This window comes from Rhipicephalus sanguineus, unplaced genomic scaffold (genome assembly GCF_013339695.2).
Source record: "Rhipicephalus sanguineus isolate Rsan-2018 unplaced genomic scaffold, BIME_Rsan_1.4 Seq275, whole genome shotgun sequence".
Lineage (NCBI taxonomy): Eukaryota > Metazoa > Arthropoda > Arachnida > Ixodida > Ixodidae > Rhipicephalus > Rhipicephalus sanguineus.
In genome coordinates, this window is record NW_023614921.1 from 1 (window position 1) to 25,637 (window position 25,637).

General features: G+C 49.1%; 1 pseudogene; it reads right to left on the minus strand.

The window, feature by feature from the left end:
- Nucleotides 1–604: 604 nt before the first annotated feature.
- Nucleotides 605–23,851, minus strand: LOC125756236 (DIS3-like exonuclease 2; annotated as a pseudogene).
- Between the last annotated feature and the right edge of the window lie 1,786 nt (nucleotides 23,852–25,637).

Genomic DNA, 25,637 nt, shown 5'->3' on the forward strand with positions numbered 1-25,637 from the left:
GAAGCACATGTTTCTGGTTAAAAGAGGGAGAAGGAAAGGCTCCTTCCTTGCCGCCGCAGTGGTGGCCAGGCTTATTTCAATGACCTTCTGTTTACCAAGGTAACAGTTTGGGCTAGTTGGTTTTCCATTTTTGCTGAAGTGGCTCAGTGCAAAGCAAGACGGAGGACATATCAACGACGAAAACGAGCGCCTACTTCCAACTAAAGGTTTATTGTTTCCTACACACATGGGAAAAGCAGAAAGAGAAGAAAGAACGAAACAAGGAATGTTTATGGAAACATACAAAGGAACCCCTCGCATATCGCTGGTGTCCTTCCAGGAATTCTAACTACCTTTGCGATAGGCATAAGGCTGGCTTGGTGTGTGCATTCCTCAAGTACAACGCATGGTCCGCATGGTACATGAGGAGCATATAGCTCCTCAAGTACCATCGAACTAAAGACCCTAGATTTTTCACTTTTGCTTAAAGTGACATCTGCCTCCTCTCCCCACCCCCTCATGCGCAGCTGGCACCTGCCGCCGTGTTCTTCCTAGCGTAGAAGAATTACAAGCCATGCATTAGCCACGCAAACGGGCACATGCGAACGAGACGCTCGACTCTCACCCGCGGGGGACGTGTGCGCTGCTGCTTCACCAGGGCCACCTGCGATGGAATGCACAAGGGGGGGGGGGCATACACTACAATGTATGACTGGAGAACCCGTTTCTTCCGTTTCTGACATTGTTGGCGTGCTCACGCAGGCGATCATTCAAGCATCTTTCATGTCTGAATGTGCAGAATGGGATGCGGGTGGGAAGCGGTTAGCTCGCTGCCAAAAAGGTGGGAATTAGGCAGCAGGTTTCACGCTCAGCAAAAAGGTCGAAGTGATGGGTGCATTTCTCGCCGCAGACAGGGAAGGTCGCCACAGCGCCCTAAAAAATTCCACGTGCCAAAAAATTGCTAATATAATATCTGGGGTTTAACGTCCCAAAACCAGGATATGATTATGAGAGACGCTGTAGTGGAGGGCTCCGGAAATTTCGACCACCTGGGGTTCTTTAACGTGCACCTAAATCTAAGTACACAGGCCTCAAACATTTTTACCTCCATCAAAAATGCAGCCGCCGCAGCCGGGATTCGATCCCGCGACCTTCGGGTCAGCAGTCGACTGCCATAACCACTAGGCCACCGTGGCGGGCAATATTCACACAAGCCTAGTCAACACGCCAGCGTGTTATCCGTCAATGCCGCACGGTGGAGCCATGTCTCCACCGATATCTGCTTTTAAAGGAGCATAATCAGTCACTGAAGAAATCGGATGCTTCGTCACACTGCTGCCCGTGTGGTTGTTCTCCTGTGTTTGCAGATACAAAGGTCTTATCATCCCACAAATGTATACTTGAATGGTATGTATACTTGAATGGTGTCAAATGCTCGTTAATATGAAGGGATTTAGCCACACACCGGTTAACTCGGACAACTCCGGAGAGGGCTACCGGGACTCCCATGCTTTGAGTCGCACAATCTTGGCGGCTTGGAGGTTCAAGCACTGCTTGCCGTAACTGACGGCAGAATTGGAGTTTTGGAGAAATTGTAACCAAACGAACAAGTGCAGCAGAATATGACCATGATGATAGTGAATGAGGGGGAAGCGGCTGGGTAGCGCTAGTCACCACCTGGCGGAAGCGCTTGGGCCGCCGGGGCATCTAGCGTCTACTAAATGCAGAATGCACGGATGACGGGACGGTTTGCGCTGCCACTGTCACCACAGCTGCTCGCTATGCTTACGCTGCTGGTTTCTTTGTGTTGCGACTTCGTGCGTAGTGTGCAAGCTCTTGCATGTTATGTTCTTCGGCTGTGCTTGTGCGTGTTGCCGCCGTCGTCGCGCTTCATAGTGATGCCGACCGTCACTGGAGTGAAGCGGCTACAGCAGCCAGCGAATGACGACTCAGATGTTCCAGAAGACACCCGCGAGCCCACTGGAAACATGGACGATGAAGAGGTGAATGACACGCGTTTTAAGTCTCTCCTTCCTAGTGGTGTCTAGTTTGAAGACTATGTTGCTATAGACGATGCTGGTCCGCTGACTGACGATGACATATTATCGGAAGTGCTCGAAAAGGATCAGAATCACTGTTCCGATGACAGTCAAAATGAGCCGACGCAACATCGCACCGTGCAGGAAGCCGCCGAAGCCCTCACTGTCCTCGAGGAGTTCTGTGTCGGTTCTTGCGACAGCGAGCGTGGAAGAAGATTGTTCTAGCACCAATTCCGACAACGAGGCAGACAAAAATAATGCAGTTTTTTCGTGAAATAAAGGTTTGTCTGCGCCGAGTACATTTTCCTTTTGTTTGCATGATCCATTCGATAATCTGGAATTCGGTTAACTTGGGACATTTTCGCCGGTCCTGTGAGATCCGGGCTAACAAGGTTTTACTGTATAGTTGAACTCCACTACAACGAACTCCACTTCAACGAAATTTCCGGTACAACGAAAAATTCTCGGTTTCCCGTCAACAGTCCATAGGAGTCAATGCATAAATATGCTCGCCACAACGAACACTTTTTCTGCTGCCGTTCCGCTTCAACGAAATTTGACGATGCATTCCGGGCTCAAAAATTTAATTTACCGTGCAATAAACACAATCTCGGACATTTTGGTGCATTTTAGAACATAAAAATACGAATTCAAAGTCTAAATCGCGTATTGGAACCACCAGAAACCACCGCTGTTGACTGAGCATGGGGGCCGCCATTGCTTGATAGCAACGGCGATCAGACTGCCCTGCTTTCGCAACTGGCTTGAGTTGTTTCTTAGTCGCAGACAATCCGAAGCCAAAGCTCAGTTGTTGACACTGAGGCAACTGGGGTGCAATCGCGGAACGATTCCTTTTCCGATGCCTTTCCAATGCTTTTCGTGCTTTTCGCGCTTCGCTAGTGGTCAGAGCGACGATACATTTGCGTTATCAATGCGAGCGGCCCTGGGGTGCAGTCGCGGAACGATGCCTTTTCCAATGCCAATGCTTTTCGTGCTTATCGCGCTTGGCCAGTGCGACTGGTGGTCGGAGCGACAATTCGTCCACGTTATCAACGGGATCAGCCAGCCGCGAGTGGTGGATAAGAATAGCATAGAATAAGGCGTAAATCATCACTCCGCGATAGCACGCCTGCATGTCGCTGTTGTCGGCGAATAGCTAGTGTTAGCGTATTAGTGCAACTGCGCAGTTTGTGTTGCGCGCCCTTGCCTGTTTGATTTGTTCACGGAAGCCGTTGTTTCCGCGTGCTTTTCAACATGGCGTCGCTATGCATATATGAGAATCGCGTCGTGACGCTGCTGGAGACGCAAAGGAAGCAGCAGACACTTTTTGAATTTTGGAAATAAAAGTTTCACCGTTCTACTAGCTCAGGTCAGCCATATTTTTTTCGATTTCACCACAACGAAATGTTCGCTTCAACGAACATTTTTCCGAGCACCGTCAATTTCGTTGTAGCGGGGCTTGACTGTACTATAGACTAGATTACCCACTTTGCTTTTGCATAGAGCTGTGCGATAGCAAAATTTTGGGTGCGAAGTGAATTCGAATATTAAAGTGTGAGTGCGAATCGAATCAAATATTTTTCGAATATTTCTCGAATATTTCTACAATATTTTTCGAATACTTCGAAGCAAAATTGCAGAAAAAAAGTTAGAGAGGATTCCTAAGCATATTCTTATGAGATAGCAACATGAAAGTGTTTCTTTTCACTAGGTTGATGAAGGACTGGCAGGGTGGCGTTTCATAGTTGTCTTATCAAGAATGAGGCAATGTAGAGGCCGAATTGTATTTAGGTAGATGATTTGGTGCAACCAAAGTGTTGCCAACAACAACACTTTACACTGATAGGCAAAATGCCATTTCCTCAGCCTCTCCTCCTCTTTCAACTTCTGTGGAAGCCCAACTGATGTGGCAGACAAAGGTGTGCTCCCTTCAAGTTCGGTGTTCCAAATCTGCCTCGTAGACGTCGATATATAAGAACATCTGAAATTTTGGATGCTAGAAAGCTTCGGCGTCCGATTTTTCGGACTTCCTGCCGAAATTTCAGGCCCGAAACAGCATTAATGAGACCCCTACTCAGCCACATCTATATCTCCATGTTGGAACCAGCATTTTCTTGAGTTAATACATTTGCGACCGTAGCAGAGCTCGAAAGGCAGCTTTGCCGCAATAAGGGGCTGTGATGAGGTGAAGCATATTGAAAATCTAGGGACCACTTCCAATCGGACGTTGACTGTGTCTTGCTAAATTCGACCGTAACGGAGCTTGAAAGGCAGCTTTGCCGCAATACTGGGGTGTGACGAGGTGAAGCATATTAAAAATCTAGGGACCACTTCCAATCGGACGTTGACTGTGTCTTGCTAAATTCGATCCACCCGGAGCTGAAAGGCAGCTTTGCCGCAATACCGGGGTGTGATGAGGTGCAGCATATTGAAAATCTGAAGGGGTCACTTTCAATCGGACGTTGACTGCATTTGTTTTTGGCAAGTTCGAATAGTTCGAATAGTAAAATTCCAGTGCGAATCGAATCGAATAGCAAACACTATTCGAAAAATATTCGAAATTTCGAATATTCGCACACCCCTACTTTTGCACACTTTTCCTTGTTTTTCTTTGTTCTTGTTTACGTGGGTGTTCTTTTCATAAAATTTTTTAGTTGCGAGTCAGCGTCGTACCTGTGTGTTGTTCCTTCTTAGCCTACGACTTTTAGCGGTGCTTCAAGGATGCAGGTGTTACAAGCACTAAATGTAGTCCCTTCGTTGGTTTCGAATACTGCGACATTGGTTCGAATATCCGCCTAAGTCCGAAGTCTCACCTGTGCATGCTCGTAGCTCAGCTTGCAGCACGACCGGATGATGGAGCGGCCAAACCATCACTCAGCACCCGACCGTCGGAGGTCAGTGTCCAGACCACTGAGAAGGTCAGCTTGTCCTCACCAGGGTGCAAGCTGCACAGGTGATCACACAGCAGCCGTGGCAGCATCGGAATCACCTGAGAACACCAACGAAAAAATTTGTGATCCACTGTAGCAGGTCTATCAAGAAAAGTGTCTGCAAATCCTTGAAAATAAAGGAAATGTGGTATATTTGCTCGTGCTTTCATTATTACCATTCCTGGGCAGCTGACACCTTGAATGCAGTAAGTGTTAACTATAAAAACTTAAGCCTATAAATTAGAGAAGAGGTGGTGGGTTTCAAATGGGAGAATCGAAGCTGTCCCTGCAAAGAGGCCATTGCCACTCTGAGACTTTGAAAAAGCAGCTGCAGGTAATTTTTACCAAGTGATGAAATCAAACAATACTGCAAGCCAAAAGGATGCTCTCAGGTAGGCAGGGCAGAAATTCCAGTCAGGGTTTCTTTTTCTTTAACATGCATGCTGCTCCACATCTTCACCCTAGTGGCCTATTGAACTGCACCGTATCAGGTAAAGATTTCACATATACATACTGCATAGTGATTGTGATAACGTGGATAATTCGAGTGAACAGAGCAAGACTGTTCAAGAAAGAACTGTTATTGAATACTGGCCCTGACTTCTTTTGTGCCCCTGTGATCTAAGCAAAGAGGAAACCCGAGTATACGACTTTGAGGGACCATGCAAACCATCATATAATCGAAAACTAAGAATACAGGCAGTGACCCTCAGCCTTGCCCAAAAAAAGGGAACAGACCACTGAATAAGCCCACGACATGACCCTGCACTTCTCCGAGGAAGGTAGATTAAATGATTTTGAAAACGGCATCTAAGCATTTCATCAAAGGAGGCATGAGCAACTCTTTATTCTCGACTTAAAAAAAAAGTCAAATCCAATTTCCAATAAATCCAGTCCGAAAATTCCCTGTGCATAAGATGAAACCAAAACTGCGTTGGCAGCAGCCCCCATCAGAAGAGTCAGATACAGTGTCATCGTTATCATAATGGCAATGGAGCACATTTTCTTGGGAGTTCGTGTAAGATGCTTTCGTGTGTGACAGAGATGCGTGCGTCTTATTTGTTCCCTTGTAAAGTGCAATTGGTGATGTGCCGCTCTTATTATGAACGCTCACGTCAAGGGAAAGTTATTTTGCGCGGTGAAAATACCTGCGTTGCGTCCTTGATGCATGGTCAACGCCTGCGCCGAGTACAGCAAACAAAGGGAGGAGATCTTCAGCTGTATGATCACCAGGAAAAGTTTCCATGGACTGAGAATGTGAAAATATTCGGATCTCAAAGACGAACTTTCTGACAAGCTGAAGCTACTCCATGTGGATATAGCACGTCTAAGTAATGGCCCTGGATAGGCATGCCATCGAGGCATTTTCAGAAGAGATCTTGAAGCCAGGAAAACTGCATCACAGAAGCCCATGAACTGCCAGGAGAATAAATTTTCCAGTCTAAGAAGTAGGGGTGTGCGAATATTCGAAATTTCGAATATTTTTCGAATAGTGTTTGCTATTCGATTCGATTCGCACTGAAATTTCACTATTCGAACTATTCGAACTTCCCAAAGACAAATGCAGTCAACGTCCGGTTGAAAGTGACCCCTTCAGATTTTCAATATGCTTCACCTCATTACACTCTCGTATTGCGGCAAAGCTGCCTTTCAAGCTCCGTTGCGGTCGAACTTAGCCAAGAGACAAAGTCCGGTTTGGAAATGGTCCCTAGATTTTCAATATGCTTCACCTCATCACACCCCCGTATTGCGGTAAAGCTGCCTTTCAAGCTCCGTTACGGTCGAACTTAGGCAGAGACAGTCAACGTCTGATTGGAAGTGGTTTCTAGATTTTCAATATACTTCACCTCCTCTACCCCCGTATTGCGGCAAAGCTGCCTTTCAAGGTCCGTTACAGTCGAACTTAGCCAAGAGACAGTCAACGTCCGTTTGGAAGTGGTCCCTAGATTTTCAATATGCTTCACCTCATCACACCCCCCTATTGCGGCAAAGCTGCCTTTCAAGCTCCGCTACGTCGTAAATGTATTAACTCGAGAAAACGCTGGTTCCAACATGGAGATGTAAGATGTGGCAGAGTTGGGGGCTCAATTAATGCTGTTTTGGACCTGAAATTGGGCAGGAAGTCTGAAAAATTGGACGCCGAAGCTTTTTAGCATCCAAAATTTCAGATGTTCTTATATATCGACATCTACTTGGCAGATTTGGAACTCCAAACTTGAAGGGAGCACACCCTTGTCCGCCACGTCAGTTGGCCTTCCACAGCAGTTGAAAGAGGAGGAGAGGCTGAGGAAATGGCATCTCTGCCTATCACGTGTAAAGTGTTTGTCGGCAACACTTTGGTTGCACCAAATCATGTACATAAATACAATTCGGCCTCTACATTGCCTCACTCTTGATAAGAAAGACAACTATGAAATATTGACCCCACCAGCGCTTCATCAACCTAGCGAAAAGAAACACTTTCATGTTGCGATCTCACAGGAACATACTTAGGGATTCTCTGCAACTTTTTCTGTAAGTTCACTTCGAATTATTCGAAAAATGTTTGAGAAATATTCGAAAATTATTCGAAATTATTCGATTCGATTCGCACTCAATCTTTATTATTCGAATTCGCTTCGCACCCAAAATTTTGCTATTCGCACAGCTCTACTAAGAAGGCATACTGTGCCTGTCTCACACTACAGAGAAACTTTAAATAAACATTCCCTGGTCATGCGACGACCCCCATTTTACGACAAACTGGCTTGCTCCCGGCAAAACCCACATAGAAATAATATATTAAAAACCTTGCTTGTACGACTCAATTTTACGCCAGCCCTTCCTTGTACAATGCCTCCTTGGGACCGTCTGAGAAAGAAAAAGCCCTAAGACGATGCAGGCTGGCACGTGAACACACTGCATCCACATGAAAAAAGTCGGGAAACTGAGGAACCGAGTTCCTCCGCGTTGCCACCACAGGACCTCTTCAATTTTTCGACTCGCGGGCTGCCATAGCTAGCCAGAGCCAACCAGAGTGCATTCGTTTTTGTCGCATTGCACTGCTCACCACGCTGCACACTTTCGGTGCAGTCGTTTTTTTTTTCTTCTGGCTGGCTGGTTCTAGAGTGACCATTGTGAGCAGATAACATGGCAGATGTTTTTTCACTAGATTTCGCTTGTTGCATCGGACCGTGTTGAACGGCGATTGTTAAAGGGCCCTGACAGCCGATTTCTTGTTTGTGACATTTATGTTGTAATAAGTAGGTCTATGTCTTGTAACCACGGAATGACACCGTAAATGCTCCAACGTGATGTCTAATTATTCCTGGCAGCGTTAATTATGGTCATTTTTAGTGTAGGTTCAAAACGCGCGCCGAAAGAGGATAAGAAACTAGCGCCGCGCCGCGGCGGTCCCGCCTCGGGGCACGCGTGATGACGTGCGCTCAGTATTGGGTGACGTCAGCCATGCGCTTGTTGAACTGCCAGTTGGAGAACACACACACGGAGAGCTCACGCTGCCTGCCGACACGTACCGAAGAAGGAGAAGGTGGGAGAGCAAACATGCTTCGCAATAAAGCACAGTGCATGCACCGCGCATATTTCTGTCTGTCACGTCGACAACACTTGCTTTACCTCTGCAACGTCACAAGGGGCCTACGTCTACGTCATACTAGTGGTTATGTTGATAGGAGTTCAAAATTCAGATGAGCACTCAGGCTTACTTTAAAACCAAATTAAAATATCTTAAAGGCAACGCTCGTCACTCATAATCGGTCAGAAGTGCCCCCGCATGCAGGACTATCAAACAACACAAGCATCTCGAGTTTCCAAATTCGGTGTCAGGGGTCCTTTAAGCCCGTCCATGTTAAAAGGTGGCAGCCGCAGAAACCGGAACTAGCTGCTGTCTAGCTACCAGAGGGCTGGGGCGCTGTCGTGGCTGCAAACTCACAGAAAAAGATCAGATTTTTTAAAAGGTTGAGATTCGTTCACACCTTCAATAAAATGCTTGGGCTCATTTTAGGGGGAAGCTCCTATAGCCGGGGCTATGTCCCTCGCACCGTGTACGCTAGTTCTCATTGCTCCCGCTAGAGGCACAGTTTGTTTAATTCAAAGGGTACCCGCTAGATGGCGCTGCCGCGGCGTGGCACACACCTGCACTCCCTGCTCCGCTGCACACTCGGTGCACGTGCTAGGTCCCTCTGCCATGTATGCTAGTTCTCAGTGCTCCTGCTAGAGGTGCCTGTGCTACAATTCAAAGGGCGCCCGCTAGATGAGGCGCGGCGCGGCACACACCTGCACTCCCCGGTTCCGCTGCACTCTCGACGCGCGTGCTAGGTCCCTTGCGCCATGTACGCTAGTTCTCAGTGCTCCTGCTAGAGGTGCAGCTGTGCTATAATTCAAAGGGTGCCCGCTAGATGGGGCGCTGCCGCGGCGTGGCACACACCTGCACTCCCCTGCTCCGCTGCACCCTCGTGCGCGTGCTAGGTCCCTCGCGCCATGTACGCTAGTTCTCATGCTCCTGCTAGAGGTGCAGCTGTGCTATAATTCAAAGGGCCGCCCGCTAGATGACGCGCGCGGCACACACCTGCACTCCCCGGTTCCGCTGCACTCTCGACTGCGTGCTAGGTCCCTTGCGCCATGTACGCTAGTTCTCAGTGCTCCTGCTAGAGGCAGCTGTGCTATAATTCAAAGGGTGCCCTAGATGGGGCACTGCCGCGGCGTGGCACACACCTGCACTCCCCTGCTCCGCTGCACCCTCGGTGCGCGTGCTAGGTCCCTCGCGCCATGTACGCTAGTTCTCAGTGCTCCTGCTAGAGGTGCAGCTGTGCTATAATTCAAAGGGCGCCCGCTAGATGAGGCGCGGCGCGGCACACACCTGCACTCCCCAGTTCCGCTGCATTCCGCGCGTGCTAGGTCCCTCGCGCCATGTACGCTAGTTCTCATTGCTCCCGCTAGAGGCGCAGTTGTGTTATAATTCAGGGCACCCGCTAGATGGGGCGCTGCCGCGGCGTGGCACACACCTGCCCTCCCCTGCTCCGCTGCACCCTCGGTGCGCGTGCTAGGTCCCTCGCGCCATGTACGCTAGTTCTCAGTGCTCCTGCTAGAGGTGCAGCTGTGCTATAATTCAAAGGGCGCCCGCTAGATGAGGCGCGGCGCGGCACACACCTGCACTCCCCGGTTCCGCTGCACTCTCGACGTGCGTGCTAGGTCCCTTGCGCCATGTACGCTAGTTCTCAGTGCTCCTGCTAGAGGTGCAGCTGTGCTATAATTCAAAGGGTGCCCGCTAGATGGGGCGCTGCCGCGGCGTGGCACACACCTGCACTCCCCTGCTCCGCTGCACCCTCGGTGCGCGTGCTAGGTCCCTCGCGCCATGTACGCTATTCTCAGTGCTCCTGCTAGAGGTGCAGCTGTGCTATAATTCAAAGGGCGCCCGCTAGATGAGGCGCGCGCGGCACACACCTGCACTCCCCAGTTCCGCTGCATTCTCGACGCGCGTGCTAGGTCCCTCGCGCCATGTACGCTAGTTCTCATTGCTCCCGCTAGAGGCGCAGTTGTGTTATAATTCAGGCACCCGCTAGATGGGGCGCTGCCGCGCGTGGCACACACCTGCCCTCCCCTGCTCCGCTGCACCCTCGGTGCGCGTGCTAGGTCCCTCGCGCCATGTACGCTAGTTCTCAGTGCTCCTGCTAGAGGTGCAGCTGTGCTATAATTCAAAGGGCGCCCGCTAGATGAGGCGCGGCGCGGCACACACCTGCACTCCCCGGTTCCGCTGCACTCTCGACGCGCGTGCTAGGTCCCTTGCGCCATGTACGCTAGTTCTCAGTGCTCCTGCTAGAGGTGCAGCTGTGCTATAATTCAAGGGTGCCCGCTAGATGGGGCGCTGCCGCGGCGTGGCACACACCTGCACTCCCCTGCTCCGCTGCACCCTCGGTGCGCGTGCTAGGTCCCTCGCGCCATGTACGCTTTCTCAGTGCTCCTGCTAGAGGTGCAGCTGTGCTATAATTCAAAGGGCGCCCGCTAGATGAGGCCGGCGCGGCACACACCTGCACTCCCCGGTTCCGCTGCACTCTCGACGTGCGTGCTAGGTCCCTTGCGCCATGTACGCTAGTTCTCAGTGCTCCTGCTAGAGGTGCAGCTGTGCTATAATTCAAAGGGTGCCCGCTAGATGGGGCGCTGCCGGCGTGGCACACACCTGCACTCCCCTGCTCCGCTGCACCCTCGGTGCGCGTGCTAGGTCCCTCGCGCCATGTACGCTAGTTCTCAGTGCTCCTGCTAGAGGTGCAGCTGCTATAATTCAAAGGGCGCCCGCTAGATGAGGCGCGGCGCGGCACACACCTGCACTCCCCAGTTCCGCTGCATTCTCGACGCGCGTGCTAGGTCCCTCGCGCCATGTACGCTAGTTCTCATTGCTCCCGCTAGAGGCGCAGTTGTGTTATAATTCAGGGCACCCGCTAGATGGGGCGCTGCCGCGGCGTGGCACACACCTGCCCTCCCCTGCTCCGCTGCACCCTCGGTGCGCGTGCTAGGTCCCTCGCGCCATGTACGCTAGTTCTCAGTGCTCCTGATAGAGGTGCAGCTGTGCTATAATTCAAAGGGCGCCCGCTAGATGAGGCGCGGCGCGGCACACACCTGCACTCCCCGGTTCCGCTGCACTCTCGACGCGCGTACTAGGTCCCTTGCGCCATGTACGCTAGTTCTCATTGCTCCCGCTAGAGGCGCAGTTGTGTTATAATTCCAAGCGCACCCGCTAGATGGGCGCTGCCGCGGCGTGGCACACACCTGCACTCCCCTGCTCCGCTGCACCCGCGTGCGCGTGCTAGGTCCCTCGTGCCATGTACGCTAGTTCTCATTGCTCCTGCTAGAGGTGCAGCTGTGCTATAATTCAAAGGGCGCCGGCTAGACGGCGCACCGCCTGAGCGGCGGCGCGGCACAGGCGTGCACTCCCCGCCCCGCTGCACACTCGGCGCGCGCACTAGTTAGCGTTGGAGCTTCGCCCCACTCATCAGCATTCACTTCGTGGAGATGGCGTGGTTTGTTTTCCAAATAATTTAATCCGCTTTTCTTGGAGCAGCGCAGGTTCGTGCTGCGGACTTTCTCAGGCAGTGTGTACCACTTTTCTGGGGCAACAGACCATCACTGCTTATATTCTTAGTTTTTCCAATTATAGGATGATTTTGCGTGGTCCCCTGAACGTCGTATAATCAGGGTACCACTGTATTTTTTTCTAATCGTGAACATAGGGGCTTGGAAAGTTTTTATTTTGCACCCGGGAATATTTGGTCCGCATTAGATTCAAGTAAAGAAGGAGATATTTTTTTTCTCGGACGGCATCAGAGAGTTGTTGTACAATGTGGGGTCGACGTAAAATTGAATCGTATATTGAGGTTTTTAATACATTTTCTATGGGGCTTTTGCCGCGAAATGCTGGTTGTTGCAAAACCGGGGAAGCATAATGGAGGTTCCACTACATAAGAAATGATCTTATTCACAGATGGGGTGAAGCCGCTCCAGTCACTTACCTGTTCCACGAGGTAGACACTGGTTGCCCGCTTCTGGGCCACCTGGTCGAGCTGTGTTCCTGGCCGCACAAAGCGAGACACATCCGCTATGTGCACGCCCACTTCCCACAGCTCACACGAATCCCCTTCGGCCACAACGAGCCGGCGACACGAGATGGCGTCGTCCAGATCTCGTGCGGTCTTGGGTCCACGGTGAACACCAGCTCTTCTCGAAAGTCTCTTCGCCCCGACAGTTCTTCCTGAAAAACCCGATATGCACAACAGGTTGCTTCACAAAGGATTGCTGAACTACAAGGCAGACTGCCAACAATCTGAATGACCCATTTTGAATAATGCCGTCAACATGCAGTGCAGCTCCAAGCCAGCTGGTAGATCCAGAACCAGAACCTTCAATTAGGTATTATGAGATTCAAACTCTAAACTTGAATATTTCTGCAACCTCGTTAATTAGTCAATTCTTTATTTAACTGGGTGTGTAAGTAATGCCTGCTTTTTCACTCAATGAGTAAACTTGTGCTACGAGTTGCAGGCATTTTTTTTTACAAACTACGTTAAAGGAGCCCTGACAGCGAAATTTTTGTTTGTGACTTTTTTACTGTAGTTTGTAGCCTTGTGTCTGGTAATGCTGAAATTGAATCGTTAGTGCTTAATGTGTCGTATAATTAATGCTAGCATCGTTAACTGTGACCAATTTAGTGTCACTTTGAAACGCCTGCCTAAAATCGTAAGAACCTAGTGCCCCACAGCAGGGGATGCCTGAGACCACGTGCGCTCAAGCTTTGATGACGCTGACAGCACAGTGCTTTAAATCGGGGCCTCACGCGCAGTAAGGAATGTGAATGCTTAGGTATGAGCTAAGCCTGTTAAGAGCATGTACCCTCAGGAAAAGAAAAGCATTTCTGGTGTAAGCAGCTGAAACCACTTTGAGAGCAGCCCGACAACAAAGCGGGAGGGGCAAGGAACAAAAGCCTTCGTTGGTGCCCTTCGTGGTTTTGTGTGTACCCCGCAAATGTTCTGCGACATCGACAATTCTCGTGTTTCTGGTGGAATGTCACATGGGCCTTCATCTACGTCATGCTAGTGGCGATGTCGTGAGGTGCAGTCAACTCAGATGAGCACTTGCGTTTCCTTTAAAATCAAATTAAAATGCCTTAGAGGCAACGCACGCCACTAATAATCGGCCAGAAGTGCCGCCGTATACAGGACAGTCAAACAACACACACATCTCAAGGTTTCGATTTCGGTGTCGGGGGCCCTTTAAGAAATGGCTGCTGCAAGGTGCATGGAGAATGCATGTGTGCTGCTCGTGGCTGACACTAGCGAGGGAAGTTAAAAACGTTGCTCACTCAGACTGGATAAATGGACTGGCACCCAGTGAGTGACTTCACCATTGGCTTGATTCATGCAATGGTAGTAGAGCACTGCAGACATGACTTCATCTTTAAACATGGCAATAACATCAGCCATTTATGGGGCAGCCAAATATGGGGCTTTTCACGAATTTCATGGCAAGTGCAGACACCAACTATAGCATGCTTATTTTAACATTGCACTCGCATGCATTGAACGTAAGGAGATTAGTAGGCCTGTGTGAATATTCGAGTACTTCAAATATTCCAACGAATATTAGAGCATTTGAATTCACTTCGACAAGGATTTAAATTTCCAAAATTTCAAAGTACTAGAAATGAATAAATAGGCGTAAGCGTATGCAACCCGCCTGAAAATGTGGTTTCACTGCAGAGTGGGGTCCCCTCTGCCGCGAAACCACACTTCAAAAGTCAGAAGACATATTTATTTATTATTTTTTAGTACCCACAGCGCCATGCAAGCATTACAGTGGAGCGTACAGAAAAAGAACATGAAAATTGCAGGCTTACATAAATCTGTGCAAATGAAAAATGTACATTATCCTACACCAACACAAACATACACAGCTGCGTCGCAAATGTCACATGTATTAGCAAAATGGAGTTAAAAAAAAAAGCACAAAGCACAACGATAAAAGGTTAATAATAAAACGGTAAATAACAAAGTGAAGAATAATTACAACAAAGTGCGGTAGTGGTAAATGGCACAGTACAAGGTGCAGAGTGTACACATCATGGTGATTGCCAGGCAGGATATTTTTAAGCCTGTGGTTCTATCGTTTTTAATGCAGAAAAGAAGGTATTTGTGGAAGGAAGTGGATTCCACTGACTGATGGTTCTATGAAACAACGAGCTGCTAAAGGATGATGCTTTCTGCATAATCACTGCGTCTTTCCTTAACCACAGTGTGCTGCATATTTTCATGTAAAAATGGAACATGACTGATTGCAGAATAATTAAATATTGAATTACATGCTCATTAGGATTAATTACCAAAACTCCCACTAAGCAACATACTACAGTCGAACTCGTTTATAACGAACTCGAAAGTGCCGCGAAAATGGCCGTTATATCAGTCGTTCATTGTAAATGGACTCGCCCTCAAAAATGTGCATTTAGCAACCAAGCCGCTTTTTTCTTTCTGCGCATTTTTATTGAGAAGTGCCAACGACCCCTCTGGTGTCACGTTAAGCCTTTTCGCTTTGTGAAGCGACGACCGCTGCGCTTCACCCACTGTGTGCACGAGTGACTTAAATCGTTTTTGCAGTGAACTGACACCGTTTTACTGAACAGCGGTACCGCCACGTGGAGCCGATCCCCTTGGCTAGTTGCGTGCAGCGCATCGCCTACAGGATCACGCCATCACTGCCAGGCCGCTTGTTGTATTACGCACATTTGTGCGTGGTTCGTGTCCGCTTCCCTTCAGACCGTGCATGGGTGCGGTGGGTAGTCTGTTCGCTCAAAGTGGCGAATACAAGCATTTTGCAAGTAACGTGCACTCTTGCCTCCGCGATGCTCTGACAGTTCTGCACGACGAGGTGCGGCGCGCTTGGGTTGTCGCCATAGTTGTCGCCTAATATAACACGAAGTATACGCGGTATACGCTCGCTGTAAGTGAATCGACGTTTTTCGGTGCCCGTGCCTCTCGGTGGCCATGCCGCTCAAAACCAGCGATGCTACCGAAACGGCAGCATCGCGCTTGTACTGCTCGTACTGCCATCAATCCGAACAGGTTACACCACACGTGCAGTCGTGCAGATAGCTGCAGATGACTTTGATTGTCGGCGATAATCATAATGGCACATTCATTGCTGGTCGCCACACTCGTTCGCTCTCTTCTGATGCTTATCCATGAAGGCATCGCCACAATCGCGCGGAAGTTGTAATCACTGATCGAGTGGTCTGTGCCGTTACCGAAAAGACGAGACATTTTGCTGCACATTGTGCCGTCGACGCAGTTAACTTTTATGCGCCGAAAAGTTATCGCGGTCATCGCTTATTGCATTTTATGAATAACTTCTTGCGTTCCAAGGCGTAGGTTCATCGTAAGCAGTCGTAGCTGCAGAGAACGGCGCCAGAAAAGGTTGCTGTGCGAAAAGCTGACCACAAGACTTCATGCTGCCTCTTATTCTTTCTTTTTTTTATTCCTCACTGCCATTCTACCACTGAAGAAATGACTTGAAAGTGAGCGACCTCGCTCGCAGTGTCCGAAATCAGCGTGCGGTGCTCGCCGATCTAGGGTATCGTCGTCGCGAGTAAATTTCTGGAGCGGGGCACGCGCGAGCGCGCGCCTCTCTCATGCTTTAGAACATGCTTTAGAAGGCCTTTTTGCTTCGCATACGCCACATTTTTACCGCGACCGTGTATGAGGGTTCATTGTAAAGGTAGGAGGCTTTGAAAATGTTCGCTGTATATGGACGCAATTTCGATGGGTAGCATAGGAAAATCGTAAGTGCACCGAATATATGGTCGTTATAACCGATAGATCGTTATATCTGGGATCGTTAAAGTGGGTTCGACTGTACTTGTTTTCTTTCTTAGAATGTAGTATCGAGTGCCTTAGATTATGTCATGTGAATTCGGCACATTTGCAGACAGGCGATCGTAATTTGTGCCTGACGGTGATCTATTCAAGCTATTCGATTTGAAATTGTTTGACTAAATCACTATTGCTTCGAATTCACTCAAACCTGAAATCCACAGAGATTAGCACTGACCTCGGGCACTTTCCACTCGTTGGTGACCCCAAGGTCGTCAAGGATGCCCGTGGGAACTCTTGGTGGTCGATGTTGTACGACTCGAGGATGGCATTTGTCTCCACGGGGATGCTGCCTGCAGGGCCGAGCAGCTGACGAATCCTCCTGCACATGGCACTACGTTAAAGGGACACTAAAGGCAAATATTAAGTCGACGTTGATTGTTGAAATAACGGTCCAGAAACCTTGTAGTGCTAGTTTTGTGCCAAGGAAGTGCTTATTTTGAAATAAATCACGTTTTAGTGGTCTGCATCGCGTTAGCACACTTCAAATCACCCGCCTGAAAGCGGTGTTTCTCACGTCACTGCTGCCGTGCCCAACGTTGCCCGCCTTTACTGTGCGGCGGTGTGCAGCGTTCGGCATTCGGCACCATCACATGCATGCGGCATTTTGTCGAACTTTCTGTCAGAGTGACTTTCACGAGTGCGCAAAAAACACGCGGCGGTATGCGATACTGAAACTACCACTGAGACGCGACCACGAGAGCGAAGCAGGGTGCCGGGTGAAGCGCAGTTCGGCTAAAATGGAACCTTTGAACCACACGCGCCGTTCCCCATGGCAACGCCAAAGAGGTTCTTTTTTCCGTGAATCAAACAGAAACGAACAAGCAGCATTTTATTACGCCTCTTGATGCACGGAAGGTTCTTTTTTTATTGCAGCTAGTTTTTACAAGTGATTAATTGTAGTCGGACTCTTTCACGTCGTCGGGATCACTTCCAAAATGTGGCGCTTGTGGCGCTCATCGTGAGATACACTTGGCTTAATTTCTCAGTAAGTAGGGCACTTCTGTTGATAATAATGCCGTTTTAGACGTTGTCATACATTGAGCTTTCACTCTGACATAAATTGTTATTTTCCTTTAGTGGGACCCCCCCTCTCCCACCCACAACCAGACTCACCCCAGGGGGAAGTTGGCGTCTGGCAACCACTTGACCAGCTCTGCTAGGAATAAGGTGTGGCTGAAGTCAGCGGGGCGTTGAAAGAAGCCTGCGAGAGACATTCAAGGTGAAGCACCGCAACACTTTGTGTGAATGTAGAGAAAGGTGCCCATCTGTATTCATGCAAATGCTTGGGCCTAATATTGTTGGACTGCATGTGCTACGGAATTCTCTCCTCCGCAGTGCTAATAAAACTAGGAGCATGAAGGCCTCATGTATCAATCGAGTGGGCGTGCACCAGAGGACCAGCAGGGGCGACATGCCCAGCCATTCATGGGGTGCCACAACGTGCCACCACACTGCAAGTCTGAACCAGGGGCAGCAGTGAATATGAAAATGTAACATATGGGTGGCACTCTTGCTTTCCTACTCGCATCCAACTTTTCGCTTCACGGTTGTCAGTTGGGAGCGTGAACACTGCGAATGCTTAAGAAGCATTTATCGAGACTTTTGTGACCTTCGGCATGCCACAGAAGAAAATGAAAGCTGGCGGGTAGACATGCTGTGCTCCGGCTTGTTAGCAGCGCATCTCCTCCCCACTACTTTCCAAAACAGTTGCAGCTTCAACCGAAAGGGGGCACTCCAATAGCAATAGCACTGTCATGGTTTTATAGTGCGTGTACACACGTCACCACGAACGCTGGCGTGATGAAGAGCAAGCATATGGAGTTACTGAGACAACATAAGCTGCAACGTGAGGCGTGCAGAGATTTCAGGACACTGGCACTGAGCAAACCGAGGGATGCTACCAGCTCTCTTGGCTTGACTCGGCAGCACAGAGGGCACCACCTTTTACGATTTTGACCTCCCTATGCCAGGCTGACTAAAAGAGAAACACCCCCTTGCGTGGGCAAAGAAAAGGGAGTGCCCAAACAGTTGGTCGGTGTGTCACGAATGAAACACTTGCCATGTACAGTGATGGCAACAACAGTGCTCTTTTCACTTGGAACGTCCCGATACAACTGCTTTTGGAGTGAGGTTGAGTAAGGAGTGGCTTTGCCAGATCAACTGTCAAAGTTGCCTAGTTGATAAAAAATAAAGTACAGTAGAACCCCGCTGATACGTTTTGAAGGGACCGTAGGAAATAACGTAAGAGACGGGAAACGTAAGAGCCGAAAAACAGGAAAAACGGCAAAATATTTAGTGGTACAGAATTTTATTTAAATTCTTACGAGCAGCATGAAAATTGGCGCGCTCAGCCGCGATCTAGTCGATGGATAGAAACGCGGAGCTTAGGACGGCCTCATCCACAGAAATGTAATCAACGTATGTGATTTTTTTAACACCAACAGCTGTAGGTATGAAAGAACTAAGCACACGCAATCACGACCGGCGCGGCGAGTCCGACCGCGAACCGCACGCACGACCATGTGAGCTCCAACCAGCTCGAACTCCTCCCGTTCTCCGACAAATAACGATGATGATGAGTCTACGCCAACGCGATGGCAGAAGTGAATGCCAATCTCGAAGGCCTTGCTTTCGCATGCAATTACGTCATACACGCCATGTTTGTGCAATGCAAATCTCAGAGGCTATGCTTTTGTCAATAGTAAATGCCAATCTCGAAGGCCTTGCTTACACGAGCAGTTACGTCATAGACGCCATGTTTGCAATTTGAATCTCGAAGGCCATGCTTTTTTTGCATCAATTGAAAGATTCTGTTGTTTGCGCCTCTCATGCGGCTAATATTATGGTCAAACGAGGCCAAGCCGCGTGAAAATGCGCCATGGCCGCTCTCTTTGGTAGTCACTCGGTCGGCTCCGGGCGCACTTCGCGACGTATCATACGGGAACGGTCCGACAGTTACGACGTAACCGGGGTTCCCAATACATTGTATCCTATGGGAGCTATGCCGGGACCGGCGGAAAACGACGTAACAGCCGGGAAAACGCAGCAGTGAGGAACGTAACAGCAGGGTCCTACTGTATTAGTTTTTGTCTGCACCTCTCTAATAATCCCTATTAATATGCTATGAAGAGTTGTGATTCACAAGAGATGAATGATGGTAGGAGTCTGGCCTCCAAAGCTCTTCATCCTCACTGCCTTTCGTATTTCTGCTACGTATTGCCTCGCAAGCAGATGAAGCCCGTAGTGCGAGTCGGGATGAACCAACAGGGTCTCAGGTGAGCTGCGTTCTGCTTTATTGCTCATTATTGCACAGGAGGCATGCTATTAGCAAGCGAGTTTGCTTAGGCAGTCCACAACTGCTTCAATAGAGTGACAATAAAAACAAATGTTAATGGCAATGCTTTAGTGCCACGCAAATGCTAAAAAAGGCTTAGATAACTCTTGATGATCTGGAATACAAGGCAAGGTGGATGTGCATGTGGCTGACATTTCTTTGCATGTCTCAGCATTGCACTGTGGCAAAGGATCGCCTTCAATATCAGTTTCCAAGAGCTCAGGGGCCCTTGTGAAGCCCAGACGAACAAAAAGATCCCAGTTTTTCATGACCAACTAGACAAATAACAAAGCCAAGCATTACATCGAAATGTCATGACTATGAAACGCCATCTTTTTTCAGCACATGACCTTCTTTTTGAGCACGAACAGAGCAGCACCTTGAGCAAAAATATTTTTCAATAATTTTAAGAGAAAAAAATTTAGTGTTCCTGCATGGTGTTTTCAGTAAGAAATAGCACAGGAGAATGCATACTTATGGGAGCTTTCGTGCCTCAAAGCGCAAGGATTGAACATTCACACACATGGGGAAAAAATGATGAAGCTCACACAGCACTGGCTACTTAAAACAGCACGGAGATGCTTTACAATGCTACATGGTGACATCGTTTCCCGATGGCCAAGGTTCGAAGCACAATACATCTTTCCTTAAAGGGGTCATGAACCACCCTTAGGGCTTGGTGAAAAAACATCCGTGGAAAGCAGACACTGCCATGAAAAGCTCAGCCAGATGTTTCAGTCGTGCACAGCAAGGAGAGTCCAGAAGTGGAGAGAAAAGCTGCCATTTTCTCAGGCGCCCTCTTTTCATGGCAAGGCATGTGGTCACTTTCTTTGGAGTTGCCAGTGCTCGCTGTTTGACGTCAAACAGTAGATGGGATGTTGGCTAATAGCCGGCATAAATAAAAGCGGTGTTTGAAACAGATGTGCTTCTTGCCACAGGGTGCCACCCCCCCTCGCTCCACAGTCTGATAACATCACACAGTAAGCCACACTAGCGCACACAGGAATCACAATGGCAAAGAGCGACTGTGTTTCATCATCCGCCAGTGTGCTCATCGGATGAGAGGAGAGAGAAAGCGCCGTGACAAATCCCTGTAACTCCACTCGTCTTGGACGGATTCGCAATGTATTCGCAAGGCATCAACTCCAATACTGAGGCCACGCGATGATTACTGGGAAAAGTGGTTCAGGGCCCTTTAAAACTGGGTGTGCATAAGAATGAGGCAAATACTGCCAAACAATGTGGACATACTTCTGGCTTTCTGCAGTTCAATTCACTGAATCAATTCAATTCCACCAGATCCATTCCCAATGAGTCTCAGCCGGAAACTGTCGGGCATCCCTGGTCTGACTCACCGGGTGGGCACTCCTGTGCAGGCACCATGAGTCGGGGAAAGCGTGCGTCCCTTGGCGAGAACAGCACCCACACCGGGTTGTTGTCCTGCAGCTGCCGCAAGATGCCAGCCGTCACCCTAGAGTTCTTGGCCTCAGGATATGCACCACCTGCGCACCTCACTCATTTAGCTCTGTTCCCAACCTGATTGCTGCAGTTTGAATAATCTCCTGTAATAACTTCACAGAAGCAATAAAGAAATGAATGTGCTTTTCAGGAATAAAATTTTTTAAATTACTTACGGTCGAGTGTCACCAGCTTCAACAATACAGTATAACCCTGTTACCTCAAAACTCAACAACCAGGAAAAAGTTACCAACGACTGCGATACTCCCTAATGAACCATTTTAGTGCAACTCTATGCACTGTTTTCATTTCACAATATATGAGGTATAGAATTTCGAAGAGACATATGTATGTAAAGTTATAGACAACTACATATTTTCCACACGTATACTTTTTTCTCAGCGACAGTGCCTAGCTTGTGCTTTGGCCTCATTGAGCATCTGTTTGGGCAGATCGTTTAGCAGCTGTGGCAGACGATTTTTCCACCAGTTGCATCGCTCATTGTTTAAAAAAATCTGATTTGCGTGCCGAGCACATAAGCGCTTACACGAACCTTCGAAGGTTCCACACACCGTATTTATTCGAATATAGGTCGACCTTTTTTCCCCAAAAATGTTGCCCATAATCAGCTATCGACCTATATTCGTGACCAAAGAATCTCGACCTATATTCGCGATCAAAGCGACCAAAAGCACCGCACCTATGGCGTTCAACTGCCGCGCCTGCTGTTCTTCAAGCAGTTCCTGCTACACACGCACATTATATACCATAAAATCTGGTATAAAAACCGTACCCGTTCGTCTTTTCCGACTAAGTAACTAAAAAAAGAAGTTATTGTGCAACCGCCTTTCAAAGCCCCGCGAAATGCAGCCGCTCCGCCATGTTTGCGCTGGAACCCGTGATTTCCCTAGGTAGGCCGTGAAGTCCCTAGCCCCCTAGCCGTGCTGCCTGCCGACGCGCAGCTAGCGCAGCCGCACTGGCACTGGCCTAAGGCCTCACTCTGTTTGTGTTGATCTGACGTGACGGTTCGCATTTGCAAATGTGCGGTTGCGACGGTGTCACGTCGGTAGAGCTACACAGCTGACTTCAAGCGTCAAGTGATACTTTTTACCGAGAATTCCAGCAATTGGTCGCTCAGCGTGAGTTCGACGTAAAAGTTGATTAGGGTTGGCGGAAGCAGCGGGACCGACTGTTCGCGTGCAATGGATAGCGTCGTGCTTTTCGCGGCCCAGCAACTGGCAGGCATGACACTCTTGAAAAAGAACTGAGGCTCCGGGCGTCAAGGAGGCCCTGCAGAAGGCCAACAGACCTGGTCGTCATACCGCTAGGTATGACGTCCCGGCTACATTAAGGACCGGGTGGCGAAGAGTTACAAAGAGTGGCTTGAAGGAGGATGCTGCAATGACACCGACGGGACGCCGCGAGAAGGGCTTCCCTCAATAGGCAGTTTTAGAATAGCGTACGCTAAGTTAGCGTTAGCGTTTGCCACTTAACGGGAGGCCCCAAGCGGTTAGCGTACGACGCATGTGCAGTTGCGCGAAAAGCCAACGCAAAGCTTGTGGTACGCTATTCTAAAACTGCCTAATGAAGTTGCGACGTGGGTGAAGGACGCGCGGAAAGACTTGCCCGCGGAAATTATCGTGACTGGCTTTAAAAAGTGCTTCATTTCCAACGCAATCGATGGCAGCGAAGTCGACGTCATTTGGGATGCCGAGGATGCCTGCGAAGAATCCGACAACCTTCCTTGCACATCTGACGAACGTGACACTCCCGGCAGCGACTAGGGCGCTAAGTTAATTGTAAATAAAGGTGTGGTATGTTTCAATTTTCCTGTTCTCTAAAAAAAAAAACATGGGTCGACCTATTTTCGAATATTTTTTTTTTATTCTCGTAGAGTGCTATAAGTAGGGGTCGACCTATATTCGTGCCCGACCTATTTCGAATAAATACGGTAATTGCTTGGCTTCCAGAAAGGGCTGAAGTGTTACACAGTTCGCGTTACGCATACAATCAGATTACGATTACAGTGGAACCCCGATTATGACTTTGAGGGGACCAAGCAAAACCGTTGTATCACCAAAAAACTAAGAATATAGGCAGTGACACTCAGCCTTGTGCCCCCCCCCCAAATAAACGGATACAGACTGCTGAATAAGCACACGGCACATCAGGTAGATTAAGTTACATATTATATTATATTAATTATATTATATTATATTATATTATTAGCTTAGAAAACACCTTTTTATTGCCCTTCACTCTTCGTCAGAATCGCTAGACACGTCATCCAGGTCGCTCACCAATTCGCCATCTTGCTCCCACAACTGGTCATCTGCGCTGTGTCCAGCGCATTTGCAATTCCAGTCTTCTTAAAACTCTTTACAATCAAATAGCTGGCAGCGAGCGCCGTGCATCCAAGATTCAGGAGCATGCCAGCTCGATGGACGGCCTTTTAATCTTGCCAGTCGGCGTCAGGGCGCGCCCTCCATAGGCCATTTAGTCTGTTTACAACTGGCGCACACTGTCTTTGAACGGCTTGTTCACACAAACATCAAGGGGCAGCACCAAAGCTCCACCTGGAATGATGGCGATCTCGGTGCGCAGCTCCTTCAGTTTCTGGCGTACGTTCTCTGCCAGGTGGCTGTGAAAGCTGTTGAGCACAGGAGAGATGGGAGAAGCAGGGCACCAGGGCGCCATCCCCAGACTGTCCGGACCCAATCAGCCATAAGACTGACCGACATCCATCCTTTCTCTTGGGCTTGCACGTGTATGCCGGCTGGAGTCGGCCTTTGGCACGGTTTCCCTTTTGAGGATAACGCACGGTGGCAACTTCCTGCCGTCTGCCGTGATAGCCAGCATTAGCGTGAAACGCTGCTTCTCGGCGGCTGTTGTTTTAACGAGCACGCTGCGTGCTCCCGTCTGACTGATTGTTCTGCTCATCGCATATCGAAATTGATGGGCGTCTGGTCTGCGTTCCCGATTTGCGAGAGAAGAAATTCTTGGTCCTGCGCCGCGTATCACAAACTTGTGAAGTCCACTACCTTTTCTTCGTAGCAACTAGGCAGTCGCTGACAAAGTGATGTGCACCTCCTCAAGCCCAGTCCGTTGCGCCACATGAAGCGTGTTGTCCACCCATTACTCGTTTGGAAAGCAGTAGTAGCGAGGCCATGCTTCCTGGCTGTGGCTCGAGCGTGCATCCCGACCATTTCATGCGAAACGACACAGCCCTCCTTCCGCAGGTGCTGGACGTATTCTAAGACCGCTTTTTCCCCAGCAGGAAGCTTTCCTGTCTTCGGTCCCCAAACACATCGTTCCCTATTCGTAGTGCACAGTTTGTCGTGCTGCTTCCTTCCGCCAGTAACGCACACGAACTTCGTCAATTCCAAAATGTCTACTGGCAGCACGATTCCCGTGCTCAAGAGCGTACTCCACAGCCTGTAGCTTGAACCGGCCGTGTAGCTCACATTTCGGCCCACTGTCCACGGCAAAACGCAAAACAGACTAAAAACGAACCCACAACGGGGTATGGCTGGTGGAAACAAAAAAAGTAGGGCTACAATGGCTAGAATGTTAGACACGCGTCACTGTTTAGTGCCGTTTTGAATGGCTGTCCCACCCAGCCTTGGAAACTCCGCCTTCTGTGGTAGATGGCGCTACTATCTTCTGCAAGCTGTCTCCACGCACTCCCGCCGCCGGTTGCCGCCGGCTCCTTAAAGTTTCGTATTTGTAGAAAGCAACCGTTGGCTGCGTGGGCATTTCGTGACCTTCGCTCACTGTGTACTTGTTAGCTGCGATGCCTCTACACTCGCACCGTTCGTGAATCCTGCTGTGGTGCACAGATACTTCAAAAACAGTACAAAAGAGAGTACATACCGTGCACAGATAGAAAGAAAAACAAACAAGAATGGTGCGCGGCAGTGGGCAGGAAGGGGGTAGACGAACCAAGGGGGAGTTGGCAGAATAATAAAAAAAGATCTACAGGCGAAGAGGTGCTGCGCGTCGGTTCGCGGGCTGTAGTGGATGAAAGTAGGGCATGCGTTTATTACGCTGGAGAAAACAAAATCCAAATTTCGACAACTAAAGTTGGGGGTGCGTTTATTATGCAAGTGGTTGATTACGTGAGTAAATACGGTACACACATTCAGAACCGCAGTTATGTTTTGCCACAACCACTGTGGACGAAGCTGTGGTCACTATCGCGCGATCATATATGGCGACTACAAAACTCCTAAGTGCTTTGGCATCCGATGCTCAGAGAGTCAAAGCAATGCCACTAGCCACAACTGCTGCGGACAAAACCGCAGTAGACACAATCATAGATACGACAACGTAGTTCTGAAGGCGTGGCCAGCACATAGATTGAAAACGGAACTACTGTTTGGCACAACCACCTCGCAGAGAACCGCAGTTGCTGTCGACGTAATCATTGACACAGACTACGCAGTTCCGAAGGTACATGGCTAACGCAGCGGTAGATTAAAGG